This window comes from Dama dama, chromosome 11 (assembly GCF_033118175.1).
Source record: "Dama dama isolate Ldn47 chromosome 11, ASM3311817v1, whole genome shotgun sequence".
Classification (NCBI taxonomy): domain Eukaryota; kingdom Metazoa; phylum Chordata; class Mammalia; order Artiodactyla; family Cervidae; genus Dama; species Dama dama.
Window position 1 is genome coordinate 79,165,509 of NC_083691.1, and position 11,145 is coordinate 79,176,653.

At 48.0% G+C, this 11,145-nt stretch overlaps 1 non-coding gene across 1 annotated transcript; it reads right to left on the reverse strand.

Annotated features, from left to right (window-relative positions):
• Positions 1-7,313: 7,313 nt before the first annotated feature.
• Positions 7,314-7,386, reverse strand: TRNAG-GCC (transfer RNA glycine (anticodon GCC)). Its single transcript has one exon. It is a non-coding gene; the product is annotated as a tRNA-Gly (tRNA).
• Between the last annotated feature and the right edge of the window lie 3,759 nt (positions 7,387-11,145).

Genomic DNA, 11,145 nt, shown 5'->3' on the forward strand with positions numbered 1-11,145 from the left:
GCTCTAGGACGACAAAGGTCCTCTCCTTGACCAGACTCTACTCAGGCTCTTTTAAACTCTTCTCAATCAGGCCCTAACTTTGGGGCTTCAGTGTTAGTTTCTGCATTGTCCAGGTTTATCTGGAGTCCTGCTGAGTCAGTGTAGTCACAATCCCCTGCTCTTGGTATCTGATCATACTTGTCATCTGATTGGGGTCCTCATCCACTCCATCCCCCTAACTGGTGTCTGATCCTTGTAGCCTGCCTTCAGCAAGAGTCCTGTTAGGTCTGTTGAGCCAGAATCCCTCCTAAGCGCTGATGTGTCCTCTTAGTAATTTTCCATGCATGGGTCCCACCCTGCTACTTGGCTGTAAATTCCCACTTTTCCTTGTCATCCCTGGGGTTGCAGGCTTACCCTGGTGGCTCAGTGGTAAAGAATCTATCTGCCTATGCAGGAGACCCAGGTTTGATCCCTGGGTCAGGAAGATCCCCTGGACTAGGAAATGGCAACTCACTCTAGCATTCTTGCCTGGGAAATCCCATGGACAGAGGAGTTGGCGGGCTATAGTCCACCAAATGACTCGGGGTCACAAATGAATTGGGCATGACTTAGCGACTAAACAGCGACAAGAACAATAGCAGCCTGGAGTTGAGCCCTATCTCTTTCCACTAACACAAACCCACTTCAGCAGTACCCCCTCTCGTTTGGAATAAAATCTGTTTAAACCACCTTTAACTAATGTCATGAATAATTTTTCTTTGATAGAGGTTACTGGGTTCGTTCTGGGGGAGCCAAGATCGGCTATAGATCATGGTGCCCTAACTTACAGGTACAGATCATGGGATGGACAAGAGATCTAGCACCACCTCTCATAAGCAGTTAGTAAAGGGACACCAGGGGAAGCAGCCAGGGAGTTCAGCAGGAGTGTTAGCCTTTTCTGCCCTTGTTATCTCCTTGTTTGATATTTTTAAGTGCAATCACTGTTTAATGGACTGAGCAACCAATACCACTGCCCCTTAAATTATGCACATGAGCTTTTTGCTTGCTTACTTTCTCCTTTTGTTTTATAAAAGGATGTAAGGTGACTAATTTGTTTGTGTAGACTGCAAAATGAAGATAGAAATGGAAAACCACTCAGATACTGGAATATGGCCGTATGTTTAAATGTTTGCCTTTGTGAATCAAGGCAAGCAGTCAAGTGACTGGAATTAAAAAAAAACAACAACACAAAACTAGTTGTGGTGTTCTGGAAACACAGCCTAAGGCTTTTGATGAGGATAGAGCCCGGGTATGCACATGTGTGCATGCGTGTGTATTTCTGTGTAGAGTGTAGGGACTCGTGCTGATAAAGCAGAAAATGAAATGGCAGAGATGCCTGCGTGCCTGCTGGGACCAGGTGCTTTATTTCATTTACTCCTTGTAACTAACCAAGGTGGTAGGTATTATTATTATTACTAAACACAAGGAAACTGAGGTGAAGAAAGGTGAGATACCAACTGAATGCAGAGTTCCAGAGAATAGTGAATGATGCAAAGATATAGAGGAAAACAATAGAATGGGAGAGGCTAGAGATCTCTTCAAGAAAATTGGAGATACTAAGGGAACATTTCATGCAAAGATGGGCCCAGTAAAGGACAGAAACAGCAAGGACCTAACAGAAGCAGAAGAGATTAAGAGTGGCAAGAATACACAGAACTATACAAAAAACGGCTTAATGACCCAGATAACTACAATGGTGTGGTCACTCACCTAGAGCCAGACTTCCTGGACTGTGAAGTCAAGTGGGCCTTAGGAAGCATTACTACAAACTAAGCTAGGGAGGTGATGGAATTTCAGCCAAGCTATTTCAAATCCTAAAAGACAATGCTGTTGAAGTGCTGCACTCAATATGTCAGCAACACAGAACTGGAAGAGGTCAGTTTTCATTCCAGTCCCAAAGAGAGGCAATGCCAGAGAATGTTCATACTGCTGTACAATTTTGCTCATTTCACATGCTAGCAAGGTAATGCTCAAAATCCTTCAAGCTAGGCTTCAGCAGTATATGAACCGAGAACTTCCAGATATACAAGCTGGATTTAGAAAAGGCAGAGGAACCAGAGAGCATGTTGCCAACATCCATTGGATCATAGAAAAAGCAAGGGAATTCCAGAAAAACATCTACTTCATTGTCTATGCTAAAACCTTTGACTGTGTGGATCACAACAAACTGAGGAAAATTCTTCAAGACATAGGAATACCAGACCACCTTACCTGTCTCCTGAGAAACCTGTATTCAGGTCAAGAAACAAGAGGTAGAACTGGACATGGAACAACAGACGGGTTCCAAATTGGGAAAGGAGTACGTCAGGGCTGTATATTGTCACCCTGCTTATTTAACTTATATAAAGAGCACATCATGCGAAATGCTGGGCTGGATGAATCCTAAACTGCAATCAAGATTGCCGGGAGAAATATCAGCAACCTCAGATATGCAGATGATACCACTCTAATGGCAGAAAGTGAAGAGGAACTAAAGAGCCTCTTGATGAAGGTAAAAGAGGAGAGAGAAAAATTTGGCTTAAAATTCAACATTCACAAAACGAAGATCATGGCATCCAGTCCCATCACTTCATGGCAAATAGATGGGGAAACAATGGAAATAGTGACAGATTTTATTTTCTTGGGCTCCAAAATCACTGTGGACGGTGACTGCAGCCATGAAATTAAAAGAAGCTTGCTCCTTGGAAGAAAAGCTATGGCAAACCTAGACAGTTTATTAAAAAGCAGAGACATAACTTTGCCAACAAAGGTCTGTATAGTTAAAGCTATGGTTTTTCCAGTAGTCCTGTATGGATGTGAGAGTTGGACCATAAAGAAGGCTGAGTGCTGAAGAACTGATGCTTTTAAATTGTGGTGCAGCGCCAGTGAGGATGGCTGCTATCCAAAAGTCTACAAGCAATAAATGCTGGAGAGGGTGTGGAGAAAAGGGAACCCTCTTACACTGTTGGTGGGAATGCAAACTAGTACAGCCACTATGGAAAACAGTGTGGAGATTTCTTAAAAAACTGGAAATAGAACTGCCATATGACCCAGCAATACCACTTCTGGGCATACACACCGAGGAAACCAGATCTGAAAGAGACACGTGCACCCCAATGTTCATCGCAGCACTGTTTATAATAGCCAGGACATGGAAGCAACCTAGATGCCCATCAGCAGACGAATGGATCAGGAAGCTGTGGTACATATACACCATGGAATATTACTCAGCCGTTAAAAAGAATTCATTTGAATCAGTTCTAATGAGATGGATGAAACTGGAGCCCATTATACAGAGTGAAGTAAGCCAGAAAGATAAAGAACGTTACAGCATACTAACACATATATATGGAATTTAGAAAGATGGTAATGATAACCCTATATGCAAAACAGAAAAAGAGACACAGATGTACAGAACAGGCTTTTGGACTCTGTGGGAGAAGGCAGGGTGGGATGTTTCGAGAGAACAGCATGTATATTACCTAAAGTGAAACAGATCACCAGCCCAGGTGGGATGCATGAGACAAGTGCTCGGGCCTGGTGCACTGGGAAGACCCAGAGGAATCGGGTGGAGAGGGAGGTGGGAGGGGGGATTGGGATGGGGAATATATGTAACTCCATGGCTGATTCATGTCAATGTATGACAAAACCCACTGCAATGTTGTGAAGTAATTAGCCTCCAACTAATAAAAATAAATGAAAAAATAAAATTGTGGTGCAGGAGAAGACTCTTGAGAGTCTCTTGGACTGCAGGATCAAACCAGTCAATCCTAAAGGAAACCCACCCTGAATATTCATTGGAAGGACTGATGCTGAAGCTGAAGCTCCAGTACTTTGGCCACCTGATATGAAGAGCCCCCTCATTGAAAAAGGCCCTAATGCTAGGAAAGATTGAGGGCAGGAGGAGAAGGGGACGACAAAGGATGCTTGGACGGCATCCTCGACTCAATGGAGATGAGTTTGGGCAAACTCTGGGAGATAGTGAAGGACGAGGCCTGGCATGCTGCAGTCCATGGGGTCATGAAGAGTCAGACACGACTGAGCAACTGAACAGCAACACATGAGGAAACTGAGGGGAAGAGAGGCGAGATAGTACCCTTAGCTCCAGTACTAAGTGAGAGAAAGAACTGTGACTCAAACCAGTCTGTTTGACTCTGCAAGCCAGACTCCTTCCCCTTGGAGAATGGAGGAGAGGGAAAGAGAAGAGAGCTGCATAGGGCTGGGGACAGGAGGAAGAAGACACCCTAGGAACACAGTCTGAAAATCCTGGTAAACTGCAGAATGAAGTCTGAGCCATGGTGCTAAGCCTGCCCCTGGTACCCCTAGCCCTCAGACACCATGCAGTTTGCAAGTCTGCTGTCTCTCACCCCTGCACTTGTCCCTCTTTACGTGCCGAGATGACTATTTGTCCGGTGTTGGAATCTGCATCTCCGCATCTGTACATTAAATAGTCTTCAGGACTTAGGGGCTGCTGCTAGGGCAGGGAGCAAGACCCCAGTCCCTGTCCCAAGCTGGGTTACCTGTGGGCGGGTGACCGGAGCACTGGGGTCGAGCGGGCCTGGAGAGGCCACTCTGCCTGTGTCTGCTCTCAGCATCTCGGTGCAGCCAGCCTGCATCCATCTGCCTCGTTTCCTCTGCAGCTTCCAGTGGCGGCAGCGCAGCTTCTCAGCTGCAGGCTGTTGGTTCTCCTCTAGTCATTGGCACTCGATGTAAGTCATCCAGAAGTAGCTGGGATGATGCGGCTTTCATCTTCCTCCGACAGGGCCTCATGGGAGGGAAGTCCTTTCACTCCCTGCAAGCCCACACCGCTCTTCCCAGGACGGTACACCGTCACCCAGGAGGCAGGGCAGGTGTGCACACTCCTGTCCGCTGCTTCTCTGGGCTGGGAACCTCTGCAGAACCTTCCCGCCCCAGCCCTCCTGAGCAAAGAGCCAAGCCAGGGTAAAGCCTGTGCATATAGGGCCTCAATTTCAGATCAGATTCACAAATTTAATTTCCTATTCCTTAATTTAATTCTGCATTTTAGTTTTGTTTTTATTATTTACATGGGTTCCCTTTAATGATTCCAAATTGCTGCTGCCCTCTAGCAGTATTTTGTCTTAGGTTAACTTCTTGAAAACCGATCAGTTTTGGAGTTTATTCCGCGCTGGGTTGAGTTATTTTCTGAAACGAAGCACAATTAAATTAGAATAATGAACATGCTCTTTAGAGGATTAATTCATAATAAGCAGGCCATGTGCTACAGCTCACAGAAGAAAGGGCAGGAGGACCGAAAGCTGTTTTTTTCTGCCTAAATATGAAAAGTACATTCGGCAGAGCAGAACAAATCAGCTAATGACATCCAGAGCGCTGGCCAGCCCCAGAGCGGCACGGAGCTGGCATCTCCAGTTAGCTCAGCCCTCACTGATGCTGCTGCCTACCTTCACTTCTTGAGAAGGCTGGCAGCGGGTGAGCTGTCTGGCTTCCTTCTCCTCAGCACAGCTGACCGAGGTCACTGTGGACCTCCTAGATTCTACCACAGGAAACCCCAAAGTCCACACAGCCTGCACCATCACAGGCTTTACCCTCAGAGCCTCCCAGAGCCTGGTCATTCGTTCATTCTTTCCTCCAAAGGATGCTTTACTGAGCTTCTCTTATGGACCGGGCATCCACAGGTACCTCCTTGGGATACATCAGTGAAGAAGATAGACAAAGACCCCTTGTCCTTCTGGAGGCTGTGTTCTAGCACTCGGAGACAGACAATAAACAGTAGAAATAATAAGAGAATTCTGAAGTATCTTATAAGGCGATGAGTGCGAAGGAGTGAGGAGATTGGGAGTGGTGTGTGTGTGTGTGGTTTGCAGTTTTAAATATGGTGGGTCAGGGTAGGCTTGTGGACTGTCAACTGAGCAAAGACTTGAAAGACATGAGAAGTGAGTCACTTTCAGGAGCACCCAGGGATCAAGAGTACGCCACAGGAAAAGGCTGGAAACAGCGTAGGGTAAAAGCGTGAAGGTTGGAGTGTGGCTGGTGGGTTGAGGGTGCACAGTGGGGCCTGAAAGGAGCAAATAAGTGGGGTGTGAGTGAGACCAAATCCCCTGGGGTCATGGGTTCTGTGCTGAGTGAATGGGAGGTCATGGCAGGGACTTGAGCAGAAGGGACACAGTCTGACTCATGTGAAAGGGTCTCTGGCTTTTGACTGAGACTTTCTGGGGTGAAGTAGGGTGGGCTGGGTGGAAGCTGCCAGACTTGTCAGGAGGCTAGCAGCTTTGGCCTCTAAAACTCTAGCCTCAGGTTGCCGTTTACCAGGCTCTCTGGACAGTGAAAATTGCCTTCCCTGCTGGCTCAGACTGTCAAGAATCTGCCTGAAGTGCAGGAGATCTGGGTTTGATCCCTGGATCGGGAAGATCCCCTGGAGGATGAAATGGCAACCCACTCCAGTATTCTTGCCTGAGAAATCCCATGGACAGAGGAGCCTGGTGGGTTACAGTCCAAGGGGTCACAAAGAGTGACTAACACATTGGACTGCAACAAAATGCTGGGCCCAGGCTTCACAGTCAGGCCTGAAGGCTGAGTCTCCTGTAGCCCCCTGCCTCCCAGAAAAGCGGCTTTTAAGCAGCTGTGAAGCAAGTGTACAACCATTATTCTTTGTTTGGCCCTGATGATCCCTCTGCAGCCCCTCCCCACCCCTCCCACTGACCTGAGGACCAGGAGGCTGGAGCCTGCAATGGAAGGGGGCTTCCAGGCTGGGACGGCTCTGCACTGTCCCTCTGTTTGTCTCGGGCTCCTCTGAGAGGGAGACACCCTTTCATCCAGGTAACGAACAAAGTGACATCAGATGGCCTCTGCTGAGCAGCTGCCACAGAAGCTGGGGACAGATCAAAGCAGAAGAGGACCAACATCTGCTGCAACCAAAGCAAGGAAGAGGTACAAACAAGCTGAATGCATAAATAAGCGGATGAATGATTGATGGGAGGGGAGATGAATGATTAATGAATAAATGAATGATTGATGAATCAACAGCTCAGAGCCCGCCCCAGCTCTCTGCTCCTTGGGTACAGTCTCTCTTGGGAACTGAAGAATAAAGATCCTCCCAAGGCTATCACCTCTAGAATTCCTGCTGGAGTTGGGATTCCTCCCCAGAGGTGGTGGAGGCTTTGGTTCCTGCCTGGGGCTGTAGCCACTGGAACTGGGAAGAAAGACGCCTGGGCAGACTGGGTTCTAAAGGAGGAGAACTCTGAGGCTCTCACAGGTGGGGAAAGCGTGAGGAAAAGAGAGTGTTTTAAAGAAGTTTTAAAAAATCTTTTGGCCATACCACAAGGCATGTGGGACCTTCGTTCCCTGATGAGGGATCGAACCCATGCCCTCTGCATTGGCAGTGCAGAGTCATAACCACTGGACCACCAGGGAAGTCCCAAGAAGGTGTGTTAAATGTAGGTTTTATTATTACTCAGGTATTGTTATTACTCAGTTAATGGGTCAGAGGATTGGGAGACAATTGCCATTGAAAAGACAGTTTGTTATACTGATAGGGCCCCCCCAAAAGGGCATAAGCCACACCATGGTGGGGGACACGGGGAAGCACCGTGGTCAGTCGGGGGGCAGAGGGAGTGATGGAAAATGCGGATAAGAGCCTTTACTGTGGTTTCCACAGGGCAGGCAGGGTAAACAGATTGGCTAGTTTGAAACATTTCAGTGGGTTCTAATGCATAGGGGCTGTCCCTACTGTCTGTACCCTGGTCCTGGGGAGATTAGAGCTGAGGATATTGTTGTGGAGTGTAAAGAGATCTATAAAGGAGGTGGCTGAGGGCTTGGACTCTGGGTTGGATTGGTTTGCATGTGAAAGCTGTACCGGCAGGTGAGTATTTATCTCTAGGAACTGGCTAACCCCGGAGAGGAGCAATCCCTCCAGTGTTAGCAAGGCCACAGAGCAAAGCATCAAAATTACAGAAAATTTTAAAAACACACTTAATACCGAGCGACCCGGGTCCCTGGTGGCTCAGATGGTAGAGAATCTGCCTACAAGGCAGGAGACCCAGGTTTGATCCCTGGGTTGGGTGGATTCCCTGGAGAAGCACATGGCAACCCACTCCAGTATTCTTGCCTGGAGAATCCCGTGAACAGAGGAGCCTGGCGGGCTGCAGTCCATAGGGTTGCAAAGAGTCTGACACGACTGAACGCCTAACACAACACAATACAGAGGGAAAGAGTGGAGACTTGGTTTTTCCTTTCCTAGTCCCACTCTAGACATTCTATAGATATGGGGTCTTGGATTAGTCTCATTCTAGACCTTGTTAGGATTAGAGAAGTGCATTTTAACTGAGTGTGTGATTGCATCATTTCAACAGGCAGGAAAATTTTGGTGAGATTTCCAGAAACTTCTCTCGAGGGGGCAGGCTGGTGATAACGCCTCCACTGCGCTGGCATCACCCAGAGACTTGATAAGCCCCCACTTCCAGAAGCTCTTGTTCCCTGGTGTGGCCAGATCCTGGTGTCTCGCAGGGGAGAAGTGCCCTGTGGGGCAGGGTTTGAGGAGGCAGTGTCTGGAGATGCTGGATCTCAGGGTCCCTCTCAGTTTTGGAGGAGGGTCTTGCCAGGGGATTCCACAGAATCTAGACTGTGAGTTGGAGGTTTAAAAGACCGCTCAGAAGAGTATATGTAAATATGTCACTTTTTTTCCTGAACTTGAATAGAAAATCAAAATCAAAATGGCTCCTATTGGCAAGCTTATTAAGGGCTAGATGTTGGGCTAAGAACTTTGCATTTTTATATCATTTAATTCCCTCAGCAATCCCAGGATGTAGGTATTTTTACCTTCATTTTACAGACCAAACTGAGGCACCAACAGGCTAAGTGACTTGCTGGCAAGTGGTGGAGCTAGAATTGCACCCAGATGGGTCACAGCCACTTGGAGTTGAAAACTGAAGGGACTTCCCGGAAGCCTCTTCCAGCAACCCGGCTGATCTCTCTTCATTTCCCCGACCCGGTGCTTCTTGACCCTTTGGGGGCTGCAGGGCCCTCTAAGCATGTGATGAGCGTAACATCTCTTCCTAAATGCACACTTTGCATTTGCACAAGTACATCTGCAGTGCAATTTCAGGGGCCCACAGGCCCTCCTGAAGCTCTCGAACACTGCTTCTGGCATTCGCTTTCTACAGTGACTGTTTTTCTTTCTCATAACCTTAGGGCACAGGGCAACCCTCCAGGCCCCAAAATCATCCCAGTGGGGAATGGAATCAGACAGGACAGGTTAATCAATGAAAGCTTGCAGCATGCTCCTTCCATAATTGCATTCCTGCCTTTTCATCCCAGCAGCCAGCACTTAGGGTAATTGCATTCCAATAAGGCTCCCAGGTTTGGGGCCTCTGGGGCCTGCCCTGGAACCTGTTGACATGCCATCTGCTTCCAGAGGGGGTTCTGGAGACCAGGACAGCCTTTTAAAATTCTTCTCTGTTGTCTTTGCTCTAAGAGAGACAAAGGACTCTGCAACAGATCTTGTCCAAAATCCCACTTTCTTAACCCACCCACATCAACCCTGGAGCCAAGGAGTCTTCCTCCCTCCCAGGCTGTCTTTCTGAAGTCAAAATAGTAGCACCTGTCATTCCAAGTGGATGACCTTTGGAAACACCTGGCTTCGGAGCAGGGGTGAGGGGCGGACACTGGGCTGGCTGTGTGGAACCCCTGCTCAGGACTAAAGGAATGAAGCACTTGGGGAGCTCCCTTAGGGGCTGGGCCTGTGCTGTCTCAAACACCTCCACTTCACTCATTTGCTCGTAAGATTTATCAGCACCTCCCTGAAAGACACCTTCTCTTTGCAAAGAAAAGCCACTGTACAGAAAAGTAGGGAATCCCTCAAGAAACAGGCAAATTTCATGAATCCAGAGAGTCTCATTTCCAGAAATATAACTTCCTCTACAGAAGGTCCACGTCAGAAGGTCCAGGCACCATGAAGTCCATACAAGGAAGAGAAAAAGTGCAGGGTTCAGGGTGATTTAATTTTCACTGGTTCCCAAATAGAGGTGCCTCCTCTGCTCAAAGGAATGAGGTCTCAAGTGGAGAGGTCTGGTGTTTGTTCTATGACTTACAGATGCACTCCGCCCCATCCCACAGCTTCCAGCACCTGATGCTTCTTTCCTGCAAAGAAAACTCTCCCCTGGGGCTCTTCTCCCTCTCGAAATTGAGCCCCAACAAGCCCTCCCTCACCTGCCACCAGCCCGGCTCCCTTGTCCACCTCCTAAGGGCTGACAGCTGAGTCCCTCATGCCTGCTGAGACCTTCCCGCTCTCCCTCAGAGGCAATGGGTTGTTTCAGGATGGAAACGTTCTTATTGCAGAAGTGAGGGCAATGAATAGTCTTCAGTGGTTAATCCCCTCTCCAACATTATAATCCTTGCGGCTGATCTGTGGTTTAGCAGAAAGCGTGGACTTTTCAGTGTGGGAGGCCAGTGTTTGAATCGTGCTTCTGCTGAACACAGGCTGTGTGACATTGGGCCAGTCGCCTCAGCAGCCTGCATCTTAGTTTCTCCCTGTGGGGGTGGGGGTGAGGGTAACAGAGTGAGATCTGTCTTACAGCAGCAGCAGTTCCCAGTCTTTTTGGCACCGGGGACTGGTTTTGTAGAAGACAATTTTTCCACTGATGGGGCTGGGGGATGGTTTCAGAATGATTCAAGTGCATTCCATTTATTGTACACTTTATTTCTATTATTGCTACATCAGCTCCATTTCAGCTCCATCAGGCATTAGATCCTGGAGTTTGGGGGACCCCTGCCTTACAGTGGTTGCAACTAAGGAAATAACATGCCCTGCCCCCCAGCATTTGATATTTGGTTTCCAGAATTCCATGGACAGAGGAGGCTGGCAGGCTATATAGTCCACGGGGTCACAAAGAGCTGGACACAAATGAGCGACTAACACTTTTTCTTTTCCTTCTTTCCTACCTGAAGGCACAATTCCTCTAGCATTATAAGATGTTAGAAGGTCCTGCTGGGTTGTTCTCTATCAGCACCCTGTACCTGTCTTCTCCCCAGCTCCCCCCCAACCATTCCATTCTGTTCTTTCTTTATCTTAGTCTCTCCTTCTACCGGGACTTCCCTGGGGGCTCAGTGGTAAAGAATTCGCCTGCCAGTGCAGGAGATGCAGGAGATGTGGGTTCGATCCCTGGGTCGGGAAGA